Genomic DNA, 27,484 nt, shown 5'->3' with positions numbered 1-27,484 from the left:
TACAGTCTACAAGCAAGTGCGTAACCCTGCCTCCTGCAGCAGGAAGATGCACGTAGGAACACGAGGGCATCAAAACTGACAAAGCACTCCGCACTCATGGCTACTGCTCATATGCATGGATTGAGGTCCACAGCATCCTCAAGCACAAAACCTAAGGACGTGAGCAGGTAAGGCTTAGAGCTGAAGGGTGATGTGTGCCCTGACTCAATATTTCTTCCTGCCAAAGGAATTTTTTTAAAAAGGCAAATCACTTTCAAGAGCACGTTGTACTTTCAGAGCCTGGTGGATCTCAGCATCAAGGAAGAGGGAAGAAGCAGCACACAAGGAAGTGGTTTTTAAATAATAAAACAGATCGCTAACGTCCTGGCTATCTCCATGACAACTGAGCTGGATTGCTTCTGAATGTGATGGTGGATTGCCAGTTTTTAACCCTCATGAATAAAAGGACATTGGAGAAACCCACTCAAGTGGTTCCCAATCTGGTTTTCACTGAGAAAGTGATTTAATGTCCATGTACTCTTACAAAACAATATAAAAATAAATGCAGAAGAGGTACTCCAAAAAAGCTGAAATAAAGCCTTTTTTTCTGTGAAACAACAAGCATGAGAATGAAAATCCCAGGCTATACATCTGTGCGTGTGTTGTGTGTATATATTTTTTTAAATAAAAGTCTACTGATTTAATCTCCAGGACCTTTTCTCAAGTCAACATACATTTTAAATGTATAATTTTTATTTTAGTGTTTCAATTATTTCTAAACACCAGTTATTTTTGTCCTATACCACTTTTATTCCAGCAGAGCTCAAATGAGTTCAACAGTTTTATTGCTAATTTACGTTGGTACAAATTGAAGGATAATCAGGCCTGGAAGACTGATATGAAAAATCTGATGTGCAGCTGTGGTTTTTAAGATAATGCTTTCTGAATTACAACAGACATTACAACAGTATAGGGTAAATGCCTTCCCTCACTCTGGGTATGTTAATACATGCCCTTGATTGTACTGTATGTATCAGAACGTAGACTACCATCAGAAAACAGATCAAAATGCGGCCATGAAAACAGACAGTAAACAGGATAAGCGTACTTTTAAGAGCTGTATTTCTTGCAGAGAGGTTAACTCAGAGACTTATCAGTAATTTCAAGCTACAAACAATAAAGCCATGGGGACAAAAAAAATCACATCCACGTAAAAAAAAAAAAAAAAAAAAAAAAAAAAAAAAAAACTCCAAGACTATAATAACCTAAAATCTTCAAGCCAAAGAGCACTTTTAAATATATATATATGTGTGTGTTTTTACAGCTTTTAATACAGGTCAAATGCTGAAAGTTTCTGAGTACATTCAATGACATGTTACCTAGCCATTGGCACACCTGGCTGAAGAGGGCTGTAGATTCTCTATGAGGCAGACTTTAAATAAGATCAGAGTTAGATATGGCAGAGTTCCTGCATGAGGGATCTCTCAACTAAAACAAGATATACCACATTTACCATTAAGTTTGCTTCTGCAATCTACTTCAGGGGCTGATCTAGTATGTTTCTAAGTATCTGGTGGTAAGAAAATTGAGATCACTGGAAAAATAATTGTTACGGCAAGTATAGGTCAGGCATATGCACAGCAGAACCCAGCTGTAAGCCGGAGCAAGTGCATCAGCAATGTTGGACCTCACTTTACTCTGGACATGCTCTAGGTATTGGAAATTTGCTTTGCACTTGAAGATTTTCTCCTGTAAGAGAGAAAGGTAGTCCAGATTTATCTCTTTAACTGTCAGAAAGAACTAGGATCAAGTTTCTGGTCTGCCAGATTTTCATTTTAGCAATTCATTGAGCATCTCACTGCCTCAGTTTCATGGAAATAGAGTTGGGATCTTTCTGACCCATGGACACAGTTAAGATTTCAAGCTACCCACCTTAACTTGGTCTTGACATTGATGGGAATTGCCCCCATTTCACTCCACTGCTGTCAACGTTTCTGCAGCCATTTGCACTCAGGTAGGGATCTGTCCTCAGGTGTAGCAACAGATTCCTGGAGTACCTCAGCAGTATAAGGAGGGACTTGAGTCTGTTATTTCACATCATAACACATGAGCTCATCAATATAAATGGCCATTATCAGAAAACCTAAAGAATGTGGCATGGGCTATGGCACATGTCAGTGTGGTAGTTATTCTGTCATGATTATTTTATTAAATGCCTAATAGCATCAGCCAACTTTGCCTTGCAGTCAAGCAACCAGGGCAAAAGGGGGGCATAAAGCAAAAATGAAAACATACGATAAGCATCTTGTCAGCCCTAACAAACCGTGATTAGCAAAACTGCCTCTTCTAACTCCAGAAGTGTCAGAACTCATGCTCTAGCTAGACATGCTTTTAAAACACTGCCATCACCACATGGCAGCCTCTTATTTCATACCACTAATAAGCAAAATGTCCTTTGGCCTGTGCTGAGGGATGTGTGGCTGTAAGGGTTTGTACTATTCCTGCATCGCTTTGCAACTTCAAGAGAATCTACCTCTATTAAAGGAGTTTTTAATTCAAGTCCATTTTATTTTCTCAGCTGAATTAGCCTGAAAAAAAAAAAAAATCCTCTATTCAATATAATCGAAGATGCCACATAGAATTATTTAAGACTTGATTTCTCTTCCAATTACAGTTTGATAGATTCACTTTACATGACATCTGTGGACAACACTAAAAAACATCGTTTTCATCAAGTGCCACCTTAATGTAGATGGAGCCTAATTGAATTCCGTGGTGTCACAAATGACACAGCACTAACCCTGGCAGCAGAAAAATTACCCTAAATCTACAACAAAGCTGTCCCCACAGAACTGCTAGGGAAGCTCACGCTTCTTTTCGGCTGCAACCACACAGTCAGCTCACGCCGCTTATAGATTCATCTGTCATTTTTCCGGCAGTTTTGCATGTTAATTTATGGTATTGATTGTGCAGAGCGCTGGGGTGTGGAAGGGTTAGCTTTGAAAATGAAATCTATTCAAAATATTTTGGCAATACCTGCCACTTTTTAAGCTCACATTGTACCGTCCAAAGTTTTTGCTTACAGTATTGATTATTCTGCTAGCTTCTGCTGGGACTTATTCTTACAGGTGACTCAGAGCCATAAAATAGTACATTTCATCCACATCCTAAATAGCTGCTTCCAAAAGTCTGCCTTCTAATTCTGCTCAGGAGGAATTACAGAGCTCAGGTAACTCCTCCTGTAAAATGTCATCCCCAATTTTTTATTTGTTTTCAAGTGTGTTTTAATTAAACATTGAGGTGTGAAAAATGTCAAAACCATCTCTTCATAGAACCCTGAACATAGCTGTGATTAAAATGGCAACTATTTATTTATTTAAAATTTAATCAACAGTATAAACTCCTGAGAGTTGAAGCAGGCAGCGATGCTCAAGGCACACCCTGAACATAGATGCATCTTTCCAGGCTTCCCAAGAAAGCTGCTGCCAGGCTCTTCTGCTGTCCAGAAAGAAGCAGACCGAGCAGTAAGAGAACCAGAAGTCAGCAGCTGAAATGGTTAGTAGTTGCTCGTGGCTTGCTCTCCAAAAACTAATTTTTAATATAAATTTCATGGAGTATCTAGCATCTGCATATGCTTGTCAAGCAACATATAACCTTTTTATTAGTTAAGTCTTCCAGAAGCCTGAAACAATTGAGACATAAATTCACCCACCCATCATAAATATATATTAATTTTAAAGCTGATGAGACGATGCAGATTTGAAGAGCAGCAGTATTTGATTACCAACAGACAAAGAAAAGAACGAATATCAAAACAGGACACTTCTTTGCTGTTACAGGTGGGAGGATCGTGGCAGTATTCATCCAACCCTCAGAGCTAAATCAGCACAGAGATAATGAGCAGCTCGGGGTGAAGGTGACACAGGAGCCAGCAGAGCTTCAGGATCAAACACGCATCCTTCTCGAGTACACACACAGGACGGTGCTGCACGCTGTTCTGTCCAGCCACCGAGCAGCTCTCATTTGCAGTCTCAAACCACAATATTGCATTAATTCAGGCAGTTCTTCAGATAATTCTCCCTTTCACATTCCACTCATTATGCTACAAAGAACATTAAAGCAAAAGTGCAATCAACTCAGTCGCTTATGTTTCCTGTACCCAGAAGACTGTAGCGTACAGTGCTACAGACATGCTGAAGTCTAGTCCTGTAGCATTGAGCTTTAATTCTGCATTCAGTTCTAAATTAATGTGAAATTCCTGACAACAAGCTGCATTGCAAACACATCAATTAATGCTACCTGTAGGAATGGCAGAGGTATTAACAGTGATTAACTGCTGATTGTTCTGCCTATCATATTCATTTTGTTAACATGCAAAAACAACTGGCCTTATTAAAGCATATTTTCGAGCCTCTAATTTCAGTCAGTAAATCAATATATTGTATTATCCTGGGATCAAGGAGTCTGTGAAGAGTATCGTAAGATTCTTGTGCAAGCAAACTAAATGTAAACAAGTTTCTAAAACAGACTATCAATTAAAGACATAAGAAAGTCCTTTTTTAGCCCCAGTTTTAATATTATTCACTTGGCTGGCGTTGTAACAAGGCAGAGGATCAGCAACTCAATTTAACTAACCCAAATACCATCCTTTTGCTGTTATGCTCCCCCACAAATAAACCAAACATATTTGTAGGTCGATCAAAGGAAATGGTGTTCAAAAACACAACTTTGATAATCAGAAATGAATTAATGTTTGCATAGTGCTTTAGAAAGCATCCCACAAATACTCTCAGAAAAGAAATTGAGTTGAGCTCTGTTCTCATGCAATAAACAGAGCACTTCACATTTAAAATCACCGCCGCCCATTCCAACAGGAACAACTGTAATTAAAAAGACGTTAAGAACAATCATGATCTGGTTCTAAATTAAGTCCATCTTCATACCATGGTTACGGATAATAAATTAAATGCAAGACTTCCCACCTCTAAGATTTGCACTAGCACTCATGTCTTGATTCATTTAAGCCAAGGACCTCATGTAGTGTGTGTTACCCTGAAATCCCCTTCACCTGATACTTTCTGTAGCTGAGACATTGCTGTGTTAGAGAGAGAGATGCCAGCATATCCCAGAGGTACTGACAGCCTTCCAGAGCATTCTAACCTAGTCCAAAATAGCCCAATACCTTACATACAATACCAGTTAAAGAGGTTAAGCTATCCTACAGCTGATGCAAAGGACAAAAAGAACTGCCGTTTTTACTAGGAAAATAAGTTGAGGTCCATATAAACACGAATCACTCAGCAGGAGGTCAGGCTAACCAGCCTGAAGGGCCTTCTTGGCCTTAGGAGCTATAAATTTTCTCATGCTTGGATTCAGTTTCCTCTGGACTATATTCAAGTTTGCTTTGTAAGTGGTTTTTCATTGTGTCAATGATCACGCTGATAAATGGATACTGTGCACAGGATAAGGTCTGAAGCACCTTTATCTGTAAGAGTCAACAAAATCTGAGCTTATTTTGAGACCGGAACTGATCCAAGATGCTCAATTCTCTACTCTCTTTCTTTCTTCAAGCAAAAACCAAGATACTGTCAGAGATCCATAGGGCATGCTCTCCTCCTACAGTCAAATGGAGCCTTTAAGTACCTTATTTTGACTAACATCCTTTGCAAAGCCAGCAATCCCACTGCTCTTGGACCTGGTCAGGGATTGTTAAGATAATGCCATAAAATTGAAAGCAGGGTAGAACAGAGAGAGAAAAAGAAGAACAGCAATTCTGCAGACAGACCCTTGCATCAGCGTAAGGGCTTTGTACTGGAAAAGCAAATGAGCACTTTAGTAAAGTTAGTGCCTTGTCAGAAATACTGGGCAGAGTCAGGGAGCTTTTCCCTCTCAATCCACAATAGATGCAAAGCAGGGGGATGGGGAAGATATTTACTGAATCATAGGCAGCTGGAAAAATCATGATATCATGCTTTCTTTCAAGTCTACTTTATAATTTTGTATCTATGGGGAGTACCCTAATCTTCAGAGCACGCTAGCCAGACTAATTAAGACTCCATAAACATCACTCTGGAAAAGAGACCGTCTCCCCAGTAAACATCTGCTCCGATATGATCACATTTCAATGCAAAGAGGGAGGAAGGAAAGAGTATGCCCATATTTGATACATTTACAATTTTAAGTTTCAAAGATCTCAGCATAAAAGGAGGTAGCTCCACAAAAATTGCAGCAGTAAGGAGCAACTTGATGTACAAAACCTTTCATCAGTGCATAGCTAGGGGTCATTAACACAGAGGCCTCAGGCTAGAGCATTAATTTCCCTAGCTGTCTAAAAGTGAAAGATGTACAAAATAAGCTTTTCATTGCATATTTGAACAGGGTTAGAGACTGCACCAGGCCTATGATTTTGTGTGGTTGTGGTTTTTGGTGGTGGTGGTGTTTTTTAAAAAAATATTCTACATATTTTAACCTACCAGACTATGTTCTGCATGCCAAGACAGCCACCCGGAGGTCTGACAAATGGCACAGCTGGATGTGTTCTTCCTTTGGACAATAATTAAGCTCAGAAATTACCGAATAGAAGTGCACAATCTCCTCCTCCACCTAGCTAGATGCAGGCCTTCGCAGCCATGCAACTCGAGGTTATCTCTGACACGTACCTCTGTAAGCGTTGCAGTTGCACACTCCTCGTAAAGGTGTTGCTCATCAGGATGGTACAGAAAAACTCCCACAGGGGGACATTTCTGCTTCCTACTTCAGCTGTAGTAACAGTCTTAACTCCAGGGAGTTTTAAAGTTAACTATTTTCCTAGAAGTTAATTTTTTTAAAGATTATATTTCCAAAGTTTACTTCCTTCCATAGTTCACTGCCCCACCTCCTTCCTAACTATAGTCCTCCAAGACTTGAGATAGGCAGGATTCAAAGCTCTCAGCGTGATGGATTTAATGTCCAGCATCTTGCAAATTCTAGAGAGACAGACATGGTTCCCAGATACCAGCGAAACTGAAGGATTACCTTGCTTTTCAGCAGATTTACACAGCATTTCACTTAATTCCTGGGAGGTTTAGAGGCATTAGATCTTAAAACTGTAACATTAGGCATCGAACAGGGATTTTTATTTTTATTTTTTATTTATTTATTTATTTTTTTAAGGTTGCTGGCAGTTATCTTCTTCTCCTTCTTAGAAATATAATAGTGGGCTCTTTAGTAATGCTGCCCAGACAAATTCATTTGAAGCAGTAGAAGGCAAAGTTTACAATGGGCCCAACATTGCCATTGGAGAGGGCACTGCCTGAGAAGCGCTCTGGACATGCCTGCTTTGAACACTGTAGTACAGCATGAAGAAAATGAAATTATTGATAGAAATAACTCAATCTGCATTCCAAAGTGTTAAATCTGACTGTATAGTAAGTGTAATAGAACTAATGGGAGGTGGCTGGAAGGAATACTGGAATAATCAGACGTGTAAAAATAGCTGCCAGCACTCTTGTGAAGAAAACAACTGTTTTATACTCAGATACCTAACCGGTATGGGAGAACAACAGACTATGAAAACTGAAGATTACCTGATGTGACTTCCAGCAAACTCCCCCAAACAGTTCTCCTTCATATCTTAACCCAGCTTTCCGTAGAATATTTAATTTTGAAAATGTTAAATAAAGTCAAAACCGTAAGGGGGAGAATCTGGTTTATTAGGCAATTGTAGTAGTAAGGGGAACAATGCCCAGGGCAGGGACCATACAACACAAAGCTTAGAGTTCTCTAGGACATCTATCAGCAGATATTTACATGGCCACCAGAATCTTTCATTTGTTTTGGAGAATTCTGCCTTATTTAAACGCAATTACAGCAAAATACCATAAGCAAGATACAAAGAATGGTTAACTTTTTTTTTTTTTTAAAAATAATAAATTGGTGCGTGGAGATGCAACGCTACTAGGCAAGCTGTAACCAAGAACAGGAAAAGATTTATTTTGGAATAACCAGTTTTCTCAAGTTGCCCATCCTTCAAGAAACTTTAAGGATTACTAATTCTCCAATAGCACATTCCTTTATCTTCCTTAACTCCTAACTGCCCAGTAATACCCTCTAAGACAGAAGGTGGTCAGATGAGCCAGAATTAATGGCAGTCCCACAGCTCAATTGCACAAGTCATCTGACTTGCTGCTGCCATCCATTCTGAATGTGCCCCACAAAAAAAAAATAATAATAAATAAAATAAATAAATAAAAAAATTGGGGGCACAGCTATTCAGATAACGTAAATGAAAAGAAAACAGGAATTTCTTCCATGTTTTAGGCAAGGGAGGGAGCAAGATAGCTGAGCACAAGCACTAATACTACCGCTTTAAGTGCTAGACCATCCATACCCAAATAAATATGACACAGACTTGAGTCATTACCTTTCAGCCTACTTGGAAGAAGTAGTTCATTATCATAGTTTATTTGGTTACCTAACAAAATCACAGCATTTCTGAAAGGTACCATACACCTACACTTCCCACTGCAGAGAGGTTTTTGGTCCAAGAGAAGCCTCGTTTACAAAATGTTACAGTAATGTGAACGTAAAGAAATTTCAACAGGGAAAAAAAAAACGTAGGTAATTTTATCAGGTTTAAATCTCTCTTTTTTTTTTTTTTTTAGATTCTCTTTGAGAAATACATTGCGGTGATATTTTGAATGTGTCGGCCAATTGAGTGGGTTTGCAAAATAAAGACAGATGGCAATGGATTACCCAAATGTTTCATTGTGGGAAGTCATCCATTTGCTGTGCCTCCAACACGACTGTTTCTAAGACCGAACCCTGCTTGATTCCCCTACTGCTCACATTCCACCTGCTGCCCTGCGGTGGGGCTAGCAGGTATGAAGAGGAGCGCTGTATGGCACCACTGCTCTATCAGCTGAGGGAGCAGAAGAAAGTGGTATGAGAAATCCAATATGTACTCTTAGGATGAGGAGTAAAAGCAGTCAAGTCCTATTTCCTTTGAAGTCACTTGGAGCTGATGTGACTTTGAAATCATTGATTTGAAATTTTCAGTGCCCTGGGTGATATCTGTATTTTTCTAAGGATGAGGCGAATCAGGTCAAGGCTATTCAAAAGTGTCTGCAGTCCCTGATGTCTTCAGTTCTTCACTCTGAGACTGATGCCAGGCTGGAACAAGATTAAAAGGAAGCCAAAAACTCCAGCCCGTGCCTGGCTAACACAGAGCTGAGTGCAGATGCCTGCCTTCTGGGAGACATGTCCTATGAGGGGAGGCTGGGGACACTTGAATGGTCTACTTTGGAGAAAACAAAGCTAAGGAGTGACCTCATTGCTTCCCACAGCTCCCTGAGGAGGAGAAGCAGAGAGGGAAGCACCAACCTCTTCTCCCTGGTAACAAAAGCCAGAACATGAGGGAACAGCACAACACAGCACCAGGGGACAGCAGCTGTTCACACTGGGCATCAGGAAAAGTTTCTATACCGTGAGTGTGGTCAAACACTGGAACAGGCTTCCTCGTGAAGTGTTTGATGCCTCATGCCTGTAAATGTGCCAGAGGCACTTGGATAATGCACTTAGTATGTTTTAGCTTTTGGTTAGCCCTGAGGTGGTCAGGCAGTCAGACTCAATGATCTTTGTAGGTCCCTTCAACTGAACTACTCTATTCACATCACAACAGCAATGAAACAAACTTCCCAGGACATCCGTCACTCAACAGCCAGCTATGCCCACTGTCTGGGAAAAGGAAGTCCCAGGCAATATCATTCTGGGAACCTGAATTTTTGTTGCTGCTCTAAAGCAGTCTCTTGAATATCAAGAAGTATCAGATCTGCTGAAGACGACAAAGTTAACTAAAAAGATGAGAGACAACCCCCCCGACAGCACAGAAGAAGATGGCAGGTCCCTCCAGTCATGTTTTGCAGCACAGTTTTCCTCCAGGTGCTGCTTTCAGCTGGCTTTGTGACCAGAGCTGACACCCCCTCCACCCCCACTCCCTCTCAGGGATCACGGTCTCTGTCCAGCAGACTCCTGCACAATGCCCCAGTCCCTCCAGTCTGCCCCCCCTCACCTTTCCCCAGAGCTTTTCTTCCCTTCTTCCCCAGGGTGACCCACAGCACTGCCCATCTTGGGCATCTTTTCTCTTACTGCCTCACTCTCTCTCTCTCAAATAAATAACTACACACATAAGGTTTAGTGAGCTGTGAACCAACCATACCACCAGTCCCACGCAGACTTGCAGCGACAAAGATCTGCTACCTTCTCCTCAAGGCTGCATCCATTTACATCCCCATTTTTAGGCTGTAATGGTCATTGCTCACCTGCTTTCTATAGCTGTAACAGGACACACCCAGGCATGCTCAATTTTTTTCCCCATAGCACTGAACAGTTCACTTATTATATGCTTTAAAATACTGGAGCTACTAAGAACTTCTCAGTCTTCTGAGTTGTGAACAAACCACAGAGGACACTGATCCTCATGTCCCTGTCCTTTGACACCTCTGAGTTACAGCAATCAGCTGCTGGCGAGAGCAGGGAAGGAGGTGGTATCACTGCTCTGAAAGCCAGGGTTCTGCAAAAAGCACCCTACCATCCAACAGAGCTCCATGGAAAGAGAGCATTTCTATTTTTGTATCTGTTTGTACAGATAAGCTCAGGCAGTTTGTATCTTCTTTGTAGTACCAGCATTTCTACACTGGAAAATATGCAGTATCAGCCTCAGAAATTAAAAAGATCAGACCGGTAGCCCATTCTCTCTTTTTCTTCCTTATATTCATATATAATAATGAAGTAGGAAAGAGACTGTCAAATGCAATAGGGTATCAGGAAAAACAGCTTTACATTTCAATTAGTTTTATACATCATTAGGGCTTCTTTACAGACACCTCCCCTGCAACCTGAGGAAGCCATTTAAATCATCCCGTTCCAGGAGTACTAATTCAGACCCTCCTCCAGTCAGGTATCCCCAGAGTGACCATCTTTGTGTTAAACCACCAAAACTCTGAGTGATGAATTTAGGGAAGCTAAGCTATAAATCTATTGCTGCGTTAAGGGATTTCCTGTTAAAAATGAAGAGGCTTGTTTCTCTCTTTTGTGATACAGTTGAGCACTGGGATCGTTTAATCTAGGTAATTAATGTACCGGTATAAATCTGGTCCTTGCCAGTCAGTTTCACTCATGATCTCTGTGACACAATATAATGATCAAGAAATTTCAGAATAAAAAAATCAGACAATTTTAAAGAATTATAGAACAATAAGGATATCTAAAATGTTGGATTACAAAATGTTTTTTTTATTCAAAAAAAGGAGTTCTGAATGTGCAAACATTAAAAACAGCAGATGTGCAGCTATTTTATGCAACATATAAAACATTTTGCCTTTGACAAGATTTATGTGAGGGCTGAGACTTTCATACAAGCAAGACCAAAAAGCCTTGCTATAAAAACGTCAGCTGCACTGCACTAACAACCCAATACCTGAAATACTCCGTCTTGTGAGGAACAGAACTACATTGAGTAGACTGAGTAGTGGTTATTGTCAGTGTTGAAGGAGATGGGAGAGAGATGCAACACCTCTCCCATGGCGCTTCAGATTGCACTCAGTTGAGTCTTATGCTCTTTGGTCACATAGGCAAACATCCGCATTCAACTCTTTGACCTTTGCCCATGGTATCAGAGGCCACACTGTTACATCTTTATCCGTCTCGCAGAAGATCACCACGTTAATTACAAGAATAAGGCTCACTAGTGGTAGTAAGAAACAGTTGCACAGAACAGGCTGCAGCAGATATAGGGGCAGCTACTGACATTGAGGAGCCACAATTATTTAGATCAGCCTCAGTGGAAGAGTGAAGTCCAGTCCAGTAGAGCACATAACCCACAGCCAGCCATCTTCACCTCAATACTCACATGCTGAAGCCAAAGCCTGGCCTGAAAGGAATTCTTGGAAGAGCACAAATGACAACCATGCTCTGCAAACATCTTTGCAACTTGGAGACGCTCCCACTGCATTTTATATTGAAAATTTATTGTCCGAAGTTATCTCAAGGAGAAATTAAAAGTTGCCTAATTTACCACGTGCGGCTCAGCTTTGACTCAGATTCTATTCTCGATCATTATATTATGCAAATTACTTCATAAAGCTCCATAATCCCCTTAATGCAGCCCACACTGGTTTAAAAATTAAAAATCACTATTGTTTCCATTATCCTTTTAATTGGATGATGGCATGACTAATATACAATATAAAGTCAACTATTTAATCACACAATCATCCTGGTTTACGTTTTCTTCATGGCAGGTATTTCTAAATTCAGACATTACGTTGTCAATTAACACAAAACATATAGCTCTCAGCTTTTCAGACAATGCCTCCGATTCAGTAAAGTATCGATTGAAATGCATGGCAGGAATGTAGCGTACAAATAAATAATTGCATGCCAGACACTGGATGCTCGAAGTGTTTAGCATCAGGTCACTGCAGCTTGAGAGTGAGTGCACTTGGCAGGCAATCACCCTAATAACAAGGCTCCTTGCATTGGCATCAGCTGCAGCATTCCTGGGAAACCGTGAAATTCCTTTCTGCTTCTCTACATGAAGATGAAGCAAGAAAAGGCAATGACAAGAGCTTCTATTCAGCAGCACATAAGCACCTGTCTTCCTAAGTGATTTGATGAGCTGATTCCTATGCTAAATTGAGTGCCATATACTATTGCTGGGAAGGGGGAGGCATCAGCAATTCCTCCAGCAAGGTTCACTCTTCAGGAGAAATTCTTCCTGGCTGAAGCAATTCCCTGTGTAATATAACATTGATTCTGTAAAGATCTCTTCTGATATTTGGTAGTATTCACATGACTGACTACATAAAATTACTTGGTTCGGGAAAGAACTGTGCACACGCTGTAGCAGCTAACACCAAAATGTTACCAAACATCCAGGATTAACGCATATAGGCAGTTTTGGGGGGGATTGCCAGAGGAGAGGCTAGACAGTAAGTTCTTAATGGTTAAATGGTTTTGCATCGTTTTCTGAAGGATCTCAGCCAGAGCTACTCTAATTTTTAAGTAATTCTTAATAAATGCTTATTTGCTAATCATTTTGCAGAAGCAGTTTTAAGATTTATTTTTTATTGTTCTGATGAATTTTCTGCTCTGGAAGAAAAAAAGCAGAAAAATTAAGTTGCTGGAAAGTCACGTATTGACATATAGCAACACTTCTTCATTTGGACTTCAAAATTGTAAGGTATTTTTAATCTTGTTCTAAGTGTAAAATGTCAATATCTAAATGAATTTTGATTAACCTAGTGCATACTGTTTTTAGATTCAGTTCACAAATCATTCAAAGGTTTGAACTTTACATCTCTGCTCTGAGAAAAATATTTTCAGAAAGCTTAGATGTTCATTAGACAGAAAAGCTTTTATTGCTCATTCTCATCCCAGCCCATCTTCATCTTCCCCCTTTAAAGATCCACTCGACTATTTTCCTCATGGTGAAATATTCATGGTTTGCAATTTATGCAAAGGGATTAGTTTAAACAATGCTTCAAAGTTACTGTAAAATATGGGAAAGCATTTGAATGCAGGAGAGAACACTAAAACTGTTGAGGGCTCATTTCTTCAGGAAGCCAACATATGAAACATCTGAAACGCTCCAGCATTTAATAAGAGACTGTTAAGTTTGAGGTAACAATACCATTTAGTGTAGGAAAAAGGCAATACTTTTCATAGTAAAGTAAAAATATTTTACATGCAATTTGAATTGTAGAACCATTAGCGAAAGCAGTAGGTATCAATTCCTATATAACATCTCTACTAGCAACAACTGGTAATTGAGCTGCAGAGTTCCAGAGCAGACAGTTTTCTCCTGAATTAAATAGCTGCCACATTTAAAACAGATATGAAACTGTATCAGATGTGTAGATTTGAAGTGTAATCCAAAACAAAACACAAGGAAAACCAAAACACACTAATGAGGAGATAGACCTGCTGACGGCCAGATATGCCAACGGTTTGCAATATTTGAAAAAAAAAAAAAAAAAAAAAAAGTTTCTAGAGGCATTAGAAGAGTCCAAGTGTATTAGAACTCCCCAGTCCAAAGCTTAGATGTCACCAGATCTGAAATAATTTAACTCCTGATTGGTCATGGGTTACCCCCCAAAATACAATAGACATTTCTAAAAGGGTTGGTATGCTTTTGTTGTTGTTGTTGTTGGGCTTTGTTATAATTGCACAGCATGGCATGGTTTGTTTTCAAATGTTTTGTACTGTTAGGCAAGAAGTGCCTCGTAAAGAAGTTTATCCTTCATCTATAAAATGCTGTAGTTAAATCTTGCAATAGCTCTTGCAGAAGCCATGAAATTACAGTCCAGTTGTGCTGGAAGTTACTGCCTGGTTCCAAGAATTACTGCATGAAACCTGTCACCTGCAGGACTGCAGACAGGATGAACATGGTGGTCCTCTTGGTCCTCAAAAGCCATGAACAGAGAACTGGCACAAACTAACAAGCTCCTAAAGTTGATTTTACCCTGACACAAATACACAATGCAGCCTATTCTCACACCTCTGTATAAAAAAAAAAACGACACTGGGATAAGTGAAAACAGGGCTTACAGTAGATAATTATATTCACCATACCGGTGTCACTTACAACTAAAATCTAATGCCAGGATTCTCCTCTCCCCTTTCATTCCCAGCACAGAAGGTTTCAGGTATATGTGGACGCAAGAGAGCTGCGAGCCCTCTCATTACAAGGCTCTGTCATCGTCACCAGCCAGAGCTTCCCATCGCACAGAGACTACAAACCAGCTGCTTTCCAACCTGATTCTTCCCTACGCTCTGATCAGACTGAAGGAAGAAAAGGAAATTTTCTTGTGCTCCTGTCCACATCCACTTGCTTCCTCCTTGGGTTGGTGTACTCCTGGCTCCTCATCTACTACTTTGATCATCTCCCTTAAAAGGGAGCATAAATAATTGAGCTGCTGAGCTTTTGCACGGATCAGCTGCTGAACAAACCCCATAGCAATATCCCCATTGACATAAAGGTAAAGTAGTAAAAAAAAATAAAAGAAAAGAAAATAAATGCTGCAACAAGGCTCCTGTGCTGAGGATGAGGTGCAGAAGCTTGGATGAATATTGATACCGCACGCAAGGAGGAATAAAAGCTTTCAGAGTCTCAAACAAATGACTGTCAGCACCACTGCAGCATGCAAGAACGTATAATTCTTTCCTCCTATTTTCTCTCTTTCAAGAAGGTGGCCCTCAGCAACCTTAAGTACCTTTGTATACAGTTTGTTTGCTCATTCAGTTTTATAGGAATGGCTTTTTTTAGGGTTCTAATGTGTTTTGTAGATGCAATAAATCCAAATAAGTATTCATAAACTCTTCTGTTTCCCCAGGACTACTCCCTTTTATGTGCCTGCATGATCTCTACCAGAATCATTTTACCTTAATTAGTATCTTTGTACAATGCTACCACATGGTGTTGTTTAAAACCTGCGTATCTCATTGACTCCTACCTTCCAAAATACGAGGAATAAAATCAGCATGGCATTGCCCACAGTGGAACACAGCTGGCTCAGAGCTGGCTGCAGTTGAGAAGACAGCTTTTCTCACAACTTTTAGAAGTTACCGAGTATTTTTCAATTTAACAATAGAAACAGATTGGGCTTCAGGTTTCAGACACTGTTTGGTAGGTTTTGCTTCTGTTTTGTCAGGAGCAACTTAAAAGTATATTTATTTTTAAAAAAATACAGTATACTCCACAGAAGATTTATTTCTTTGTTTCTTACTTCGCAAAGTCTGTTGAAATGAATAATTGAACTGTTTTCTGTATGACTTTTGGTAGGGAGAAAATAATGTAGAATAACATACACAGTAACATAGAAGCACACCAGAAAAACACTTTGAGGTTAGTAAATAAGCACTGAAATCAAGTCTGCCTCCACATGAAAAATACATACAAGCTTTTAATAGCAAAGAACACAAATTTGCCTTCTTAACATAAATGTAATGCAAAAAATAAAACAACAATAAAAAAAAAGCTACCAGTTCAAACTGTATCAAGATCAGACACAGTACCAGCAAGTCCTGGTTCGTATTTCAAGGCCCCTATTCGGTGCTGCATGGGCATTTCTCAGTGTGATATGGTATTAGCAGTCCTGCTGGGAATAGCAGCCACAGTCTAGAGGAGATATCTGCAAAGCCATCTAGCAAGTATCTCATCATATCAGGATAAAAAGGAATTTGGTTGGCTCAGGCTTGTCTTTGCCCAGGATGTTCACTGTGAATCTGCTGGGCTATTTTGGTTTGGTTTTCAGGTTTTGCATAAACTGTTCAGTGTCCCATGCTTCTTTCCTTCTTCCTTAGCCTGGGGTGGAGACTGGCGTGGCACTGTGTTCTCAGCACTACTGTTCCCTGGGGATTATTCAACATAAATACATACAAATATTTACTGTGCATTAACACATTTCTTATCCTGCCCAGCTTCAGTAAATAGATTGGTTTGCCTTACATCACTCTGGCTTCCTAGCTTTCTAGATGCTGTTCCATTCACAGAGAAGCCATAGATGTTCACAACCATGTTTCCATAGCTGAGAAGTCTCATTTCTTTATGCCTGCTTCTAAAAGGTTAATTTCACCAGCAGTCTTTGGCACTCTTTCTCACAAAGCATCAGGAGGCACATGAAAGCAAGTTAAGTGTGAAATGGTGGTTTTCATATCTGCTTCTGTGTATAAATCTTGTGAAAACCATTAACACAAACAGAAAAGAAAGTGTCTTATGGCATTTACATGCTAAGGGAGTGCTTCTATTTCTACTAGAGAAGACAGAAAGAAGAAACTGTGCCCACTTCTCAAACTGATACATTCCAAAGGTGCTTTTCTTTAGCTGAAAGCAGAGGACTCCTTTGAAAATAGCAGCTCTTTAAATTAATTTTGAGTTTTCAGAGTGGCAAGGGTTAATTTTCTATTGATTTTTCAAGTCAAATAATATTATTAATTAAGCCTATTAGTCGCATTTAAAGGGTCAGTCATAAATAGAATCCATTATGCTAGGCACGCAGGGTAGGGAAGTATTCCAGCTCAGAAGACCTTCTCTTGTAAAGAAAAAAAACTATTACACAAACAGACTTGGACATGCATCAGCTCTTTTTCTCAGGTGCAGGGAAGAGTTATTAAGCATCAGGTAAAGAAATGAAAAAACAACCAACCAACCAACCAACCAAACAAAAACAGCAAAGGCTAAGTGAAACAGATCTGGAGAAAGAGGTGGTGGTACAGAGTGAAAAATACTAAGGGAATACTTGGGTCAGGAACGAGGTGAAGCTCTGTGGGCGCTGCAGGAGGCCCTGACCGCCTGTGCCTGCTACAGCTCCTTCCCAGTGGGGCCTGGCTGCCTTCCCTCCTGACAACACCACACAAAAAACAGTGGGAGGAGCACAATAGCCTCCTATTCTGAAAAGATATTACCCAAGCTAACCTTAGGAAATCATAAAGCATGCACATGATGAAAATAACACACAGTCCTGTTTTAGTTTACAGGGTATCTAGTCAGACACTCAGAGTAGCAGGAGCAGGTTTCTGAGCAATGGCTTGGCTGGCTTCCATACAGCTCTTCAATTGCCCAGGTATTCCTTCATCATCTGAAAGGAGAGGCGTTCCTCCTGCCTTCCCAGTCACAATTCGGAACAAATAATTTTAAAATGTACATATCATATGAAACAAAATGATCCTTCTCCCTCAGAGGCTTCCTGAAGCCTGTGCATGGAGTACAAAAAGACCACGTTCCAAGGGTAGATGTGGTTGCTGCAAGTCTCAGCAAGTTGCTAATGCAGTAAATTATACAGTTGAAAAAATGAGGGTGACAACATCCAGCTGTAACAGCAGGCACACAAAACATAGGTAAACAGTTTAATTACCCAAACATTTTCAGCTCCACAGAGAAATGATGAAAGATTAAATTCCCTTTTTAATCCCCTTACATTTGCCTCATGTGAATGTTCTCCTCCGAGAAACACAACCCTATTGTTAAGTTAAATAGACATAAATACAGCCTGACCATTCCTCCTCAGCTTTGTTTCTCTTCAAATCAACCTTACATCATCTCTAGTCCTTCTCATTATTCTTTCAGATGAAGAAATGTGTTTGAAAGAAAACATTCTCATTTTCTGGTACACAGTCAAGGGGAACACATTTTCTGTGCAAGCTCCTTGCAGCCCGTAGATGGGAGCATGAGGTTTAAGGCTTAAACAATCAAACTTCCTCCAAGACACAGAAGTGCCACATGACCTGCGGCTGCCGTAGGTTTCCATTTGGTTTCTGTTATAATGGTAACAGCAAGGCTTCTAACAGCTTCAGCTGGAACAGCTCAGTTGTCCTTGCCCCCCAAGCCCTTGCCACCCCTGAGAGGTCTGTCCTTGCCACTTGCTGTACTCCCTTTCCTATGGCTCCTATCAAACTGCAGCAGGTTGTGTGCTGTAAGCAAGCAGAGCAAATTATTCAGAAGAAACAAGGCTTATGGCAAAGACTCTGCCCGGCTGAAGAAGCCGATTTTACTATGCAAATGGTAATTGCAGCAATCTTTAAAGACAAGTTGTTGACAAGCTTTAGGCAAGGTAAAAACAGAGGAAAGCAATTAATTTATTATTTTCCCTGTAAAGAACAGTGTATAGATAATGGCCCATTGTAAGCATGAATAATATTGGAGCTGCAAGCAACATGGTATAATTTTAACATTCTACAGCCTTTTTTAATCCATCTTATTGATGTTCATCGCATCCATAAAGCTCAAAAGAATGGGTTTACTAAACTTAAGGAAAATATAAGATCTCATTTTGTGCCTTTCAGTTTCTTCATTATGTTGCCATAATGTCATCAATGTAATATATTTCACCTTTTTGCCTCCGTTTTAACATTCATTTTTTGATTCTGCTATGATTATATCTGCTTCTCCAAAGCAATGAGAGATGAGTTATGAATGCTGCTTTAACTCCACTACAACATCCAGGAGAAGAGCACGATGTGCTGAGAGGGGAAAAAAAAAAAATTACCTGCTTTAGGACTCAGAATTCAACACTAACGAGCAAAATATCTTACCAGCTGACACTGGCCTGAAGGAGCAATGGGATATTAGCAATGGAAGCAACAGCTGGGACTGTTAGAAACCACTAGAAGATCTGCATGGGTTTACAAGACAACTTTGGCCAAAGGTTAGCCAATTTAGAAATACTTTATGCTCTACTGAAGTCTGCAGTGGGAAACAAGATTATGATAACTTCAGGACAGAGAGGTCAGAACATCGATTACATGTGCACAACCAAAACACTGAGGCCTAATGGACGGGGCTCTAACAGCCACACAACTGTTCCTGTAGCAGCATCAGGAGCCTGCTGACTACCTCTGGATGAGCACTGCGAGGCAGTTTATTTCAGCCAGCTCCTCCACAGAAGATACGCAACATTGCAGCGTACGAAGTTTAGGGTAGATTAACCAGATGCAACGGGCAAGACCAGCTCCAGACAGCTTCCCTCCACCGGTCTCACTAAACCAGAGGACCCTGCATTGAAGGGGGAGAGGAGGACAGGGAACAAAATCTTGAGGCTAGTTCTAGGAGGAGGTAAGAAAACTTGAGAATTCTCTTCTTATGCAAGATTGTAGACTTGAAAAAGACAGCTTTTATTCCCAGTTTGACCAGCATCATGGAAGAACCTTTAGTTAACTATGTAAACACCTTAAAAAGTTTCAGATACATGAAGAACTTTGCCAAAGTTTCTTTCAAAGCTGTGTGGAATAACAATGAGAACAAGAGACTCAATATTCTACAGCTTATCGCATGTTCTCAAGCCTTCTTTCCAAATACCTGAATGCTACCATTCTCTTATAAAACCAAGAGAAACCATTGCACAAGATCTGAGATTTAATTAAGAAAATAAAATTTGATTGAAGAACAGAAATACATTCAATGTTGAAGTTTTCTGCATGAACAGGGTATCAGAATGATTTGAGATTTTTCTTGTCGCACGGTAACAAAGAAAAAGAAACAAAATGAACATGCACACACAGGGAATTGTTGATCTGATGTGTTTTGGTTTTACTTGAAAAGTTTGTGTTTTACCTGCAAAGTTTTCAAAGTCATCACTGAGCATCTGAAATGAAATTATTCAGAAGTTGTTTGTTACCACATGCTTGCCCTCAATCTGCCTCATCTCCGTTTGTAATTCCTTGGGGAGAATGACACTTTTTTAAATTATTTTTTTATAAACAGAAAATCAGAAAACAATGTCTTGGAATCTTGCCACTTTCTTATTAAAAATGGGTATCTACACCCAACTAGTTGTGTGTAGACAAAAAAAAATCCGCAAATACATAATTGCAAGCACAACAGCATGTAAATGTATTCAACAATTCTTAAGAAGGAAAACAAGCCTAAGGAAAAAGGCACACTAGACAACAAGTCTGAAGCATTCCAAATGCATCCTCCTATGTTTGCAGTGATCACTTAAAAAAAAAGTGTAAAGGATGAGAATTATATTACCCATTTGGTAATTATTTTGTAAGAGAGTGATCCAAAGGAAGCAAGACCGCAGTTAGACATCACTGCTGCCCACAACAGCTTGAGCAGCAGCTGCCCTGCCCACACATTTGCTCCAAGGCCCTGCACATTAACCTGTACAGCCCCTTTATGAAAGGCAGGGATGAACACCTGCGGAAAGGAGCTGCTTAGCCTAGCAAAACGGTGCACATGTAACTATAGACTAACAAACTACTGATAAAATATAAAACCCCTAAATGCGCATTTGGATGATTCAAGTTGTTCAAGTCTTCAGGCTAACAATCTCATTCATTTGAACTTACATGGAAGTAACTACTGGATATTTAGCACCTTTGATGAAAAACATTATGAACTTTTCTGTTTGCCAAATGAGGTATTTAGTTTATTTCAGAATATATAATGTAATGAAATATGTAAAATTATGAGCTTTCTGCATTAGGCAATCAAGTTTCACAAGTTGGCGTTCTTTATACTAGAAGCACACAGGAACAGTCCAGCGTCTTAGGTGTGACACATGTAGATGGGGGGAGTAACAGACACACATACACGTGTCCAAGTCAGTAGGTGACAGAACTAGCATCTATCAAAGCCTAATTAGGAAACCCCTGCTGACTTCAATGAGCTATGGATCCAGCTTTGGTTGTTTAGATACCATTCAAGCTTTTTACTTGCCCTTCGGAATCCAATCGTTGCACGACACTTATGTACTCATTAAACTTCAGTAACCAGGTAAGTCCTTGGAGACCCGAGCACCAGAATTCCAGGACCTGCTGCATCCATGCTTCCATAACTGGGAAGGAAATCCAAAAGTGACCAAAGCTAAAAACTCCTACCACTTTCTACTGTAGCTTGTAATATGGTAATGAAATGTTCCCAAAACTTTACAGGAACTGTTCTCATTTAATCAAAATGCATTACAGTTCCCCAGATTTAAATATTCAACATTAGCTTTCAAGAAATTTTACTCATTTAAGGCAGATGTTTGTAAGAAGGTTTTGCGTTTGGAAAAAGGTCACCAGCTAGAGCTGGACAGGTCATTCTGTGCCACACAGCAAATTGCTCCTTTGAGCCCACATGAGATTTAATATCCTGTGAATCAAAGCGTAACATGCTTTTTGTTTGCATACAAAGAGCTTTATCACAAGCACACGCCAGCAACTGCTAGTAGAACAGACCGTTACTAGTGAGACAGACAAACCTTTGTCCCAAGAGCTCCAGGCAGTGGGTCTGATAACATGCAGCATCTCTAATAGTCATAGCAGAAGGGCTGCTCCTTGCAGAGCAGATTATGAAGAAAAAGGGACAACTTCAATCATCACACTAGGATGCCTTTTCTTTGTTTTTCATAACATTTCTGCTTTTGCTCCTCCAAGTTTTTTTTCTACTTCACTGTCTTGTTAACCAGACACCAAAACGCAAGTAGACAATTACTAGGGTACATAATTTAACCAACACTTCCCCTTCCTTCTTCAGAAGTTCTTCACCACTCAGGGTGAAGCACACACTAACCAAAGAACACCATTCATCCCACCCTTGTCAGGGCGATGGAAATAGCTGGGTCTGTACAGAGGCAAGGTAACCAGGCATGAGATCCTCTCCACTTGCTTCATGACCTCCATGTACACAGTAAGTTTGCCCTGCGAGCCATAAAGGCATAGCAAGTTAAGTACATACGATGTGAACAGTTTACATGTGTGATTGGACACTTTCCAGTCCGAAGGTAGGGTAAAATATGCATTTAATACTCCATGAGAAACATGAGCACAGGAGACCCCATGCTGTTCCTGTACAGTATCAACTCTATCACCCATTCCCATGAGTTTATCTTGATTGTTCTTTTCTTTAATGGATGGTTACATGGAGGGTAAAACATTTCTCTCCCATATCCTTTATCTGACCAATTTGAAATGTATTCATCTGAACAGCACAAAATACATGAGTAAAACCCATGCCAGTGACACTGGCAGTGTCAGAGGAAGCACGCACAACATCAGAGCTTGAGCTAACATCTCCTGACAGTTGTGGCTGATTAAATGCTTAACCTCTCCATCTTACTCTCCTTCCCTGTTGATGCAAAATGAACATGAGAACCTTGCTAACAAAGCCAGAAGACAGAATTCATCCCCAGCTATTGCAGAGGAAGTAAGATTTATGCTTTTTACTACCATTTTTATCCTGCCTGAGTTTTCCACACCCACCAAGAACCTGTGCTGTCAGCAAATCTTGGGAAGAACACAAGGTAAATGCCCCAACAGAGGAAACTGAGTCTGTCCATATAGAAAGACTGCAACCATAGATAGTCTTTGAGGTGTTATCAGACCTTTGATGTAATGCATTAACATCAGAGTCACATATTAGAAAGAACCGAAATACTACTGCAAGAGGGTTTTCTTAAAATTGCCAGACAAATGCTGTTTATCAGCAGCTGCAAATCCCACACATGGAGCTGCTTATTTTTGACCCCAGAACCGTGAACTCCAATGGCCTGTTGTGAAGCTGAAGGCGCAGAGGTCTTCACGAGCAGAAAACTGAAAGACACCTCCTTTGACTACTGCTAAGTGCACCAGAGCAGAAAACCACTTCAGTACACAAACAAGGGAATAGTTTATAGCAGGATGGCACACTGAGACTTAGGAGCTAATTGGCCATAAGACATTTAATCACAACAAACACCAGGATAGTGGAACAGAGTCATAGTTTGGAACAATTTTGTAAAAGAGAATAACAACCCTATTATTTCATTAGTAGTGCTCTTTAATTAACTTCTATTCAATTTCAAGGTCTTGCATTCACAAAGTATTCTAGAAGCCTCAGCAACACTCAAACTTCAGACGTTGCATCTCAGATCTTTTATAAGCAGTGATCTAAATTCCACCTGAGTTATTCTTTATAGCATAACTTACTTATCAGGTATCAAAGTATTAAATATAGTACAACAAACACTGGTATTTAATTCTGTTATATAAAATATTTTCATCTCCATTCGAAAGATAATGCAGATAGCAATTATGATAATAGTGCAGATTATACACTACAGCACCCATAATTTACCTGCTCTCATTTTATCACGGCATGCATTCCATAAGTCTCCATGCTGCACATCTATCTGCAAGTTCCTTGTTCAACCTGCTCTGCCTGGTGTTAAATGTATTCATATATATTCAAATGAAAACTCAGAAAAGTAAGTATATGACCATGACTGCCTATTAGAATGCATGTCTCCAGGAAGATATACTAACAGAGCTTTTGGTTATTAATATTACCAGGGCACTATTGAAAAGAGCAATGCTGCTAACCTCACCGTTCTGGACAGGTTCCAAGGCTGGTAATTGCTTTCTGCATACTAGAATCATCTCTGCATTTAGAGTCAAGACCTCAAGTTCCCAAACACCGTAAGCTAAAGAAGGCCTTCCAGCAGCTCACTGAAAGGACAACCATGTGTTAAATGACTTGGTATATTACAATAGAAAGCAGTGGCACAAGCCACCGTAGCGTATATTGCAGGGATCAGAAGCCTCTAAGCATGATTTAGAGGTGGCAGTCTGCAACAGATTTCTAAAAGAAAGACAGAAGAGAGGGAGGAAAATAAGAAGGGAAAAGGCACCTTCACTTCACACACGCAGTTGTCCTTAAAATTTGTCCTATTAAAACAGAAACAGCCAGAGAAGAAAGGGCTTGAAAAATATCATTCCACCCTTAATGACTTGCTGAACACTCATGACACTCATATTGGTCTTGTTGATTTAGGCTGTTGATCAGTTTAACCTCAGCATGGACAAGGAAGGCTTTTAGGACAAGAGAAAGAAAGATTTCACAGGTCTCTTTCAAACTCTTGTTGGTCTTGGTGCTTTTTTTTTTTTTTTAATTTAAGAAACAAAGAATAAAGACAATGTCCTTACTCCACCTGGTTGTGTATGCACCAGGTTCTGTCCAAGTGATGTGTCTCCAAGATTTGTTGGACTCTCATGGATTCTATATATATATATTTAATAATCTTTCTCCTCCCTGCTGTTTGCCAAGTTTTTTTATATTATTTTTACTGTCTCTTTTTTCAAGACTTTAGAAAAAGCTCACCCATGTTGACCCACCGGGTTCATGCACCAGACAACTCCTGTAGGTTTAGCATTAGATCAGGAGAAAACTATGCTGACCTCTCCGTTTGTCTTACTTAACCTGAAAAGAAGCAAATCGAAACACGAAGGGAACTTGCTTCCCTTGTCTGTGGAAGGAAGTGAATGATAGAAAAGGTTAACGTTTTCTGACATTTTTTTCCTCAGAAATCTCTCTTCCCCATCCCTCCCAAAGAATCTTGACCACATCCAAGGCAACGAAAGAATTGCAAATATTAAATAACAAATAGACACCCAACAATTTCTTTGGGGAAATAGTGTAAGATATAACACCCATCTTTTAAATCCTAAAATTTCCAAAATGAATTTAGAGGTGTACAGACTATGCACTTTTGAGTAGTATTTTTGGGGGGAGGGGAATAACTAAATCAGGTCTCTTTTATACTAAATATCCAAACATCTGCAGCCACTTAAAAAAATTATCAGTACCTGTTTTGGTGAGCTATAGTACAGTAAGGGAAGTTAAACTCTCTTCTTTAGGTTCACTTCTTGACTACCTGGAACTACTCCTCTGAATAAGAATAGAAGGAATTTACCTAATATTTGGTCACATATGAGATGATTCAACACATGTATCTGCAAAAACTATCCTTGATACACATCCCTTTCATTACAGGGAGAATTATTGATTTTTCCCTGTTTTGTTCAATTTTTCATCCAACTGTATCAAACAAAGTAAGCTATTATCCAACCAAGACAGCTGCTGCTCAGAGCAGCGACTGGAAAAAAAAACACATCTAATTTGGAACTAAGTATTCAGGATGATAACAATCACTGTACTCCCAGCACATCTCGCAAAGAAAGAAATGGTGCCTGGTGGAGGAAGGGAGGAAATGCACAGACTCACTGACTGCCAAAACTGGGTGTAACAGCAGAGCAGGAACCTATAATCATCAAAGCAGAAATGGATGTAAAGTAGCAGTGCAATTACTGTTAAGCTCTTATCTTCATGAGACTGGAAAACACCATAGCCTTTTTATGTATGTGCAAATGTAACTAGATACGTACACAAATATTAAAGCTCTCTTTAAAGCAAGTCTTTGCAACCTTCATAATAACCTTTCCCTGTTTCTGTTCCCTCCCTCAAGAGTTTCTCCAGTTCCAAGCAGGAGAGGCTCTCTCCAGAACAAGCAGAGCATCATGCCTATTTGCACACTTAGTGAAGTCCCTACGAGCACCGACACAAACGTTCCCAGAGAATCAGCCATATGGCAGTATGCAGCTATATACCAAGAGAAGACTCCCCCTGTTCTCTGACGTACTACACCAGCATTCAGAGTTCTCTGTTTGAATTGTGCACTCCCATATTGTGCTAATAGTTTCTAAAAAGTAAAAATACACATTTGCGGAAGAAACCACATTTAAAAGAACACCATAGCCATTAAGAAACTTTTCTTGTAAAATAGCATTGTCTCCTGAATAGGAGTTTTTAAAGTATCTATAACAATAAAACATGAAGAAGACCATGTGTTAGTTCACACTGCTCTCCCAGTGAAAACACCCAGCTCAACAGCTTGCAATCTTCAACAATTAACTCCCTTATTCTTACCAGTTACCCACAGAGCAATTCAAAAGCAGAGCAGCAGAAATCCATGAAAGGACAACAAAAGACAAAATTAAATAATAATAATAATTAAAATAAGCATATATGCAGTATAGAAGGTTTTCAAAATAGCAAAAAGATAATGATACAGACCCAACCATCTCTGTTTCTGCTTTACCTAGGAATTTCCTGTAGCACTCAGAATACAACCCACCTGGCTCCAATCGAAGCGTTTATGCAACCACCCAATACCTCTTCTCCCAGGTATACTTCTCTTCTCCTCTGCCTTTCCACCTGGGAAAATAACTGAGCCAGAAAATTAACTCTGTAACTGCCAAGCTAAGAAGTGACTGTGGCATCGGCGTTTGTGACAACCTGCTGTTCTGTAATAAAATGCCCTGTTTCTTGCAGTGCCAGAAGGCCACGCAGGACTGATGGCTCCTCTCTCCTTGGTCTGTTTTGGAGGGAGACTTTTAGGGATCACTATCACATTAGCTAGGGTCTGTATTTTTTTCCTTACAACATTGCTATGCAGAAAAAAAATAAATATATAGAACTTGGTGCAACAAATACATTCTCTTTTTCAAATACAAAAAGAATTGATAAACTACTGCCTTAAAAATTTGAATTATCCAAAGAATCTGAATTTCCTTCCAGCACATCCAAAGGAGGCACATATTTATCTCATGAAGAATACATGAAATATTTACATTTTCCTCTGAAAATACAGAAATTGATCTATTCTGATTCATCTTAGAACAGTTTCTACAGTCTCTGCTTCTTCGATGAATCCAAGAGCTTTCCAACCTGTTCAGCTTTTGTAGTACTGAAAGAGCCTACATCTAAGGAATTGGTTAAGAAATTCCCTTAATAGCAATGCATTTCAGAAATGAAATGGTACTACCATGCAGAAAGACATAAGGGCAAAATGTTAATGTCTCACCCCAAAACTTCATATTACAAAATATTTCAAAAATCCTATATGGCGTGGAGGGCTATACTTTAGAATAACTTCACAACTTTTTTGCCCTAAGTTTGTTCTACAGCTTTAAACATTAGAAATGGTAAATCTACAGCTTAGACTGACAGAGAAAATTAGGCACCTAAGGATGTAGGTGGGCATTCATTGGGACTGATGGAGCCACCCAAGCATATAGGTGCCTGACTCCATCGGGAGCAGATTCCTAGACTATTTATACAAAGTGCATAAGGTGCCTGTCTCCATCTTTTTGTGTTTTATAAAAACCTGTGAGTTTAGCCTTGGGTACAGTTTAAAACAAAACCCACAAAAACCAAGGCCAATTAAAA

At 39.7% G+C, this 27,484-nt stretch overlaps 1 long non-coding RNA gene across 2 annotated transcripts in view; it reads right to left on the bottom strand.

Moving 5' to 3' along the window:
• Nucleotides 1–1,911: 1,911 nt before the first annotated feature.
• The window catches only part of LOC118175737, a 38,937-nt gene continuing 13,364 nt past the window's right edge, over nucleotides 1,912–27,484 (bottom strand). The window contains exon 4 of one of the 2 annotated variants that reach the window (XR_004755102.1): nucleotides 1,912–2,027. This is a non-coding gene — a long non-coding RNA (uncharacterized LOC118175737). Of the gene's footprint in view, nucleotides 2,028–13,992; nucleotides 14,071–27,484 lie in introns of those variants that run through there. The other variant, XR_004755101.1, reaches the window with a different exon arrangement.

This window comes from Oxyura jamaicensis, chromosome 18, assembly GCF_011077185.1.
Source record: "Oxyura jamaicensis isolate SHBP4307 breed ruddy duck chromosome 18, BPBGC_Ojam_1.0, whole genome shotgun sequence".
Classification (NCBI taxonomy): domain Eukaryota; kingdom Metazoa; phylum Chordata; class Aves; order Anseriformes; family Anatidae; genus Oxyura; species Oxyura jamaicensis.
The sequence above is the reverse complement of the archived record's forward strand: the minus strand, read 5'-3'. Positions and strand labels throughout refer to the sequence as shown.